Here is a 7,041-nt window from a genome sequence, read left to right as displayed (position 1 = left end):
TCTTAGGTATGTATCTAGAAATAGAATTTCTGGGTCTCACAATTACTCTCTAATTTTTTTGTTTGTTTAGTTTTTATTTCATAATCATGAACTTTACTCTGCAGTCCAGCTAGACGTGAGGGGAGGAAGGAAAATATGGAGCCCAAAGAACTGCAGCGAGGGCACAAAGATTATAGGCTATTTGGAGCAGATGGGGGTACAGGGGTGCTCTCCTGAGCTACAGAAGGAACGGTCTGGTAGTTAAGATAAAACACAAGTCAAGTTTATTGGATTTGTCCACAGTCAGCAATGGTGATCTTCTTGCTGGTCTTGCCATTCCTGGACCCAAACCAATCCATGCTTCCACAATATTCATGCCCTCTCTCACTTTGCCAAAGACCACAGGCTTGCCATCCAACCACTCAGTGTTGGCAGTGCAGATGAAAAACTGGGAAGCATTTGCATTAGGTCTAGCATTTGCTATGGACAAGATGCCAGACCCGTGTGCTTCAGGACGAAATTCTCATCATCAGATTTTTCCCCATAGATGGACATGTCACTGGTGCCATATGGCATGTGAAGTCACCACCTTGGCACACAAATCTTGAAATAATCCTGGGAAAGCAGGGAGCTTTATAGCCAAATCCTTTCTCCCCATTGTTCAGAGCACAAAGTTCTCTGCTGTCTTTGGAATTTTGTCTGCAAATAGCTTGAAGGAGATGCGGACAAAAGGCTCACTATCCACAATGACGTGGAAGAACATGGCAGAGTTGACCGTGGGTGGACAGTGTAGGTGGCTTTGGGGTGGCAGCATCTGCAAGGCCTATGTTTAACTTTTTGAGAGACTATTAAGCTGTTTTTCAGAGAGAGATTTCATGCCATTTTACATTTCTGTGAGCAACCACAGGGGTTTCAATTTCTCTACATCCTTACCAACATGTGTTATTTCTTTTTTATTCTACCCATCCTAGTGGGTGTGAAGGGACCTCTCATTGTGGTTTTGATTTGCATTTCCTTGATGATTAGTGATGTTGAGCATCTCTTCATGTGTGTCTTGGCTTTTGTAAATATTCTTTGGAGAAATGTATATCCAAATCCTTTGCCCATTTTTCAATTGATGGAAACGTCATAAAATTTACAAACCTTTAGTTTGACTGACAAAGAGAAAGAAGAAGAAAGTCACTAAAATCAGGACATTACTACCAGTCTTACAGGGAATGCTGTGAACAATGGTATGCCAACAAATAGATCAATTGGGTCTTATCAGTGTGCTTCAAAGAACATGATTACAGTGGGAAGACAACCCACAGAATGGGAGAAAATATTTGGAGATCATGTGTCTTGGGAGGCCCGCTCTCCAGGATACAAAAAGAACTTTTACAACTCAATAATAAGGCAAATAACCCCATTGCTCTCGGGGCCCAAGATTCATCCATCTTTGGTCTTACACACAGAATCATGAATATTCACTAAGTAAATTTCTTTTAATTGATTTTTTTCACTGTTTATAACAGCTAAGCCATAGAGGCCTACAACACTGATGTACAGAAGTTATAGACACTGTGATGTCCGAACTGAGCCATGACCAAGTTACAGCCGAATACAAGATTCGGGGCTGGAAAACACACCCTCAACACAATCGCTTAAAACCGCCATCACTCTGGACAAGGAAAAGCACTTCAAGTTCTGCTCCCATGACTGTGAAAGTGAGACCCTGGGGACCAGGGGTAAATTCAGGTTCTTTGTCTCTTGTTTGCTAACCCCGTGTTCACACCAGACTTAGTAAAGTAAACAGCGCGAAGAAAGTGAAAGCACGGAAACTGCCTCCCGGGGGAGCTGCTGTAGCCTCTTCTCCTCGCAGTCTTGGTTTGCAACCCCCCCCCCCCCCCCCCCCCCCCGCCCCGAACCGGAAAAGTGCGGTCTAGAGTTGCCCTCTAGGACTCAGGCCCTGGCAGCCCGGCTTCCACCTTCACCACTCCAGAAAGTTTGACAATGGCAGACGCCCTCCTTCCAGAATGATGTCAGTCTTCATCGCCCTCTACCTGTTTGAGGGTCTTGAGTGAGCGCGTTGGTCCTCATTGCCCAAATCTGCTCCTTCTATCACTTCTGGGCACTCTCTCTTCTAGTTTTCCTTCTACCACACTGACTCCATCTTCCTTCCCCAGCTCCTCTTCTCCCACCAGCCCCTTGCAAGTGTACTCTAGGTCTCATATTTCATATTTTCTCCCTCTTTATCTCCTCTCCCTTGGTGATTTTCAGCAACTTCCTCCTAGTATCATTCTCTATAATGGCCCAATTTCTGCCTCCAGTCTCCACCTGTGAGCTCCACACCTGGAGCCCTAGCTGCCTGCCTTGGGACACTGACATTGACAGCAATTTCTAGCAAGTGTCTCCCCAAATCTGCTCCTCTTCTTCTCTTCCTTAGTCTTCATATCACCTCGCCTGGAAATGCCAAGTCATTAAATATTCTCTCTCCCCCTTTCTCTGTCCCCATACATTCCGTTCATTGTATTTTTAAAAATATTTTATTTATTTATTTGTCAGAGAGAGCACAAGCAGGGGGAGCAGCAGGTAGAGGGTGAAGCAGGCTCCCCTCTGAGCAGGGAGCCCGATGTGGGACTGGATCCCAGGACCCTGGGATCATGACCTGAACCAAAGGCAGACGCTTAACCATCTGAGCCACCCAGGCGCCCCAGTATCTCAATTAAAAAAAAAAAAAAGACTTCATTAACACCATTAGGCTCTTGACCCCACCATTTTCTCCCAATTTATCTTATCAACTCACTGCCTTCCCCGTACAGATTGGTTGTCTGTGCCTTTAGCTCTAGTATTCCCTCTGTCTGGACAGACATCCTTTTCCCATCTTGTTTGCAAGACTAACTCCTATTCATCCTGCAAAACCACAGGCACTGCTTTCCTGCAGAAAGACTTCCTGAACACTCCAGAGTTCATTACTTCCTCCTCTGTACCTTCTCTGTTCCTCCTACACCCTTCTAGTATTTATCACACAGCTCTAATTTCTTTGTTAAGGAAATGAGCTCTTTGAGAGCAGGAATTGCATCTTAAAGATCATTGCCTCCCAGCCTAGAACAAATAGTCGCAATTAAGTAAAGGTTTGTTGAATTGTAGTTCAAGTCCAAATTCTATTTCATGCTGCATCTTGCATTAAGTAATGGGTTTTTTTGTTTTGTTTTGTTTTGTTTCAAAAAAGCAAGGAAGAGATTGGTCCTTTATCCGACTGTCTTTGGATTTATTGTTACAAAATGATTCCAACTAATTTTTCCCCACGGATTTCAAAAGGACTAAAATACCTCAGCACTGAATCTCAACATTCCTGGCATGCAAAGCACCATCTTACTAAGGGACACTTCTTTCTGGCAGGGCTGTCTCTGCTGGGCCAGCGGGCATAGGCCTCACAGGTGAAGCTTCTTCATAGAGGCAGTGACCAGAGAAAAATTAATTGCTGCTTTCAGATTGCGCTTGTGTGATCTAGATGGTTCTACAGAGCTGCTGCTAACACTTCGGCTCTTGTCAACTGGCCTATGAGAAATGCATCGAACTTGATGCACACCAGCCCTCGGACCCATGTGTGTAGGTCACAGCAAAGATGAATTCTTGCCAAAATAAATGAGTGAAGCGCACATGCTTACTGAGCTGCATCCAAGATACAGTAATCTTGTTTGTCTGAGAAGTCCTCCCCGTTTCTGGATAAAAACAGGGCAAATCTTAAAGATTTTATTTATTTATTTGACAGGGAGAGACACAGACAGAGAGGCAACACAAGCAGGGGGAGTGGGAGAGGGAGAAGCAGGCTTCCTGCTGAGCAGGGAGCCTGATGTGGGGGGCTCCATCCCAGGACCCTGGGATCATGACCTGAGCCGAAGGCACACGCTTAAAGACTGAGCCACCCAGACGCCCCCCAAAACAGGGCAAATCTTAAAGCCCTATCTCACTAGTAAGTAGCCGGGCCCCACCTGAGGTTGCGCACAGAATACCAAACGTCACGGATCCCCTCTGTCAGCGTGACCCTCAGCCCCTTTTCCCCTAGTCATTTTGGCCATGAAAACACCTGGCTACTTGGGACTTCGCAGCAAACGCAAAGCTTACAAAGCTTACAGAGGCTTGGAAACAGCGCCTGTCTGCAGGCAATGAGAGAGTAGGTGGGCACTGAGGATAGAGGATAAAACAGGTTTGGGTTTTGAATGAGGGGAAACCACCTTGTACCAAGACACAACGAAGACTCGGTGGAAGCCCAGTAAAAGATCCTCTGGCGAACAGATCTGCGTGAGGCGGCAGTAGAGGGGGTGTATGCATGTGCTCGTGTGCGCTTACACACGTAAGCGGGGTTGAAGGGGGTAGCAGTGTGTGAAGTGGGGTGAGCGAGATAGGGGAAAAGGAAGTGGGGGTGGCGACGAGAGAGAATGCTCCCACCATCTTAGGGAGCCGAGCTGACTTCGCGCCATGTCGAGGGGCCGTGCCTGCTGCCGACGGTACGTCTCCTCCTCCCCGCACGTGACCATGTGGAAGGGAGCGAGCGGGCGGAAACAGCCCCAGGCGATCTCTAAAATGGAGGCTGTTGGGCCCGAACTTGCCTCCTCACCACCTTTGAACCAGCTGGCAGTCACGGGAAAGCAGAAACAACAAAATGGGTGCACTCCAATGGATTTGACTTGAAACGGAGTCCTCAGCCTATGAGGATCTTACTGTGGTGCAATGTCGTCATTCTCCGTGACGAGCAACAGGGCACTGGGGAACCTGGCAGGCCTGGCTGGCCAACTAGATGCAGTGGTTCTCTAGTGAGCAGCCTTAATAGGCTGCCCTTTCATAGGGACTGCTTGCCTTAGGGTGGTGAAGAGCAAGAGAAGCAGACCAGATAAGAGGCCTCATAATTTCCTTGAACTCCCAATTTCAGGCTTATTTTTGCACATGAGAATGTCTAAAAAACCATCTCTGGCAAATCACAGACCCCAAGCTGGGATTATTAAAAATGAGGTTTAGAAAGGAACCTGGTACAGTTAGGGCCATTATGAGGACCAGGTCCAAGCAACTGGACATAACTTGATAGAAGACCCATTTATAAGACAAATCTCCCTACCATAAAAACCCTGATTTCTTTTTCGTTTGTTTTTTTTTTTTTTAAGATTTTATTTATTTGAGAGAGAAAGTACAGGAGTGGAGGGGAGGGGCGCAGGGAGAGGGAGAATCAGACTCTCCACTGAGCAAGGAGCCCAATGTGGGACTTGATCGCATACCCTGGGATCATGACCTGAGCTGAAGGCAGACACTTAACCAACTGAGCCACCCACGCACCCCCAACACTCTGACTTCTCTGTCCAGGTCATAAAAATGCCATGTGGTTTAAAAAAAAAAAAAAAAAAAAAGAAGAAGGTCGTGCTCTTCAACCTCGTCCTTTCGAAACCCAGTCACCATGCTGTGAGGAGGTCCATGCAGAGGACCACGCGGAAGAACAGAGGCCCACAGCTCACAGCAAGGAGCCAACCCAAATGTGCCAGCCATGTGAGTGAGCCATACTGAAACGGGACCCTCTAGCCCCAGCTGAACCTCCCTCGATGACTCTTCTCATGAAACAGAAACTGTTCCCACTCAGCCCTGACAAAATTATAGATCTGTGAGTAAGGTAAATTTTTATTGCTGTTTTAAGACACCAAGTTTGGGCATGGTGCGTTATACAGCAATAGATAATGGATACACAGCTTCATCACTACCACGAGGGAGACTCAGTGCTTTTTTAACCTCTCCCTGGCATCCAGCTGCTTTTCTCTCTCTGGGCATCAGCTTTAGGTTCTGCCAAGGAAAGTTCTGCATGATTCAGTTAATCACTATCTTCCCTGCTTGCCCTTCTGTAGATAAATTGGCTTTGCCTGGGCAGCTTTCTGCCCCTGGCCCAGCTGTGGTCAGCTGGAAAGGTCACTAGGTAGGAGACCTGTAGAAGAGAACCATAGGAATGGCTGGCATTTGAAGGCCTATCCTAGGCAGTTTAGGTACTGCTTAATATACATGTTTAGATACTGTTTTTTTTTTCTCATTTAACTTCACTACAAGTCTTTGCAATGTTAATAAACACTTCATGAACACAGTTTTAAAAACTACTTTATAGATTACTTCATAGATATATCATAATCCACTGAATCATTACCTTGGTGAACATTTAAGCTGTTTTTAGCAATTTTCTTTTTCTTTTCTTCTTTTTTTTTTTTACTGTTCTAAGTAATGATGCAGTGAACATCTTTTCATATAAAGCTTTGTCTCCCTAAGAAAAATATTTCTCTAAGAATGAAAGTGTAGCATCAAAACGATGAGCATTTTTCAAGCCTCTTAAAATGTATTGCCAAATGATGTCTAGAAAGTTCATATCCATTTATCTGCCTGCTAATGGTGTATAATATAAACTATATATACCACATCCTGGCCAGCAGTGAGAATTAACATTGTTAAAAAAAACAAAACAAAACATTATTTCAATGCTTTGAAAATGGCATTCAGTCTTAACTTTGATCTGCATTTCTTTCGTTAATGAGGTTGAACATTTCTTTTCAAATGTTGTATGTACCTCTTGTATTTCCTTTTTAGTGAGCTGTCAATATATATGCATAGAGGTTTCTTCTATGGGACCTAGGAATGTTAATATAAGAGGAAGTTTCATTTAAATATATTTGCCCCAAGATTTTGTCTCTTCTCCTCCTTCTGTTGTGCTCCTCATTCTTCTTTTCCTTAATGTTTCATTGTGGTGTTTTTAACTATGATCTTTCTTGTTTTACAGTTTTCTGTAGCCCATCTTTAGAGATTCTAAGAAGAAACATTTTGTTCAAACTAGTTGGAATTTAGAGATTTCAGTTTAAAACTTTAAGCATTGGCAAAGTGAAATCTCAGCATTCACATGTGCCTGTCTCTCCTTGGATTGCATAATCAAATCCAACACTGTCAGTTTTTATTATTTCAGGTTACATGTACATAAGAGTGCAAGATTTTATTTATTATTTTTTCTTTCCTTTTGTATTAGTCAGGGTTGTCTAGAGAAACAACCAATAAGAGGTATCTTCC

General features: G+C 44.4%; 1 pseudogene; it reads right to left on the bottom strand.

The window, feature by feature from the left end:
• Positions 1 to 263: 263 nt before the first annotated feature.
• LOC148162521 (peptidyl-prolyl cis-trans isomerase A pseudogene) lies at positions 264 to 742 on the bottom strand (annotated as a pseudogene).
• Between the last annotated feature and the right edge of the window lie 6,299 nt (positions 743 to 7,041).

Source organism: Eumetopias jubatus, unplaced genomic scaffold (assembly GCF_037043125.1).
Source record: "Eumetopias jubatus isolate StellerSeaLion01/CBP00866 unplaced genomic scaffold, mEumJub1_p1.0 scaffold_14, whole genome shotgun sequence".
Taxonomy (NCBI): Eukaryota; Metazoa; Chordata; class Mammalia; order Carnivora; family Otariidae; genus Eumetopias; species Eumetopias jubatus.
This window is presented reverse-complemented; position numbering and strand designations above follow the sequence as displayed.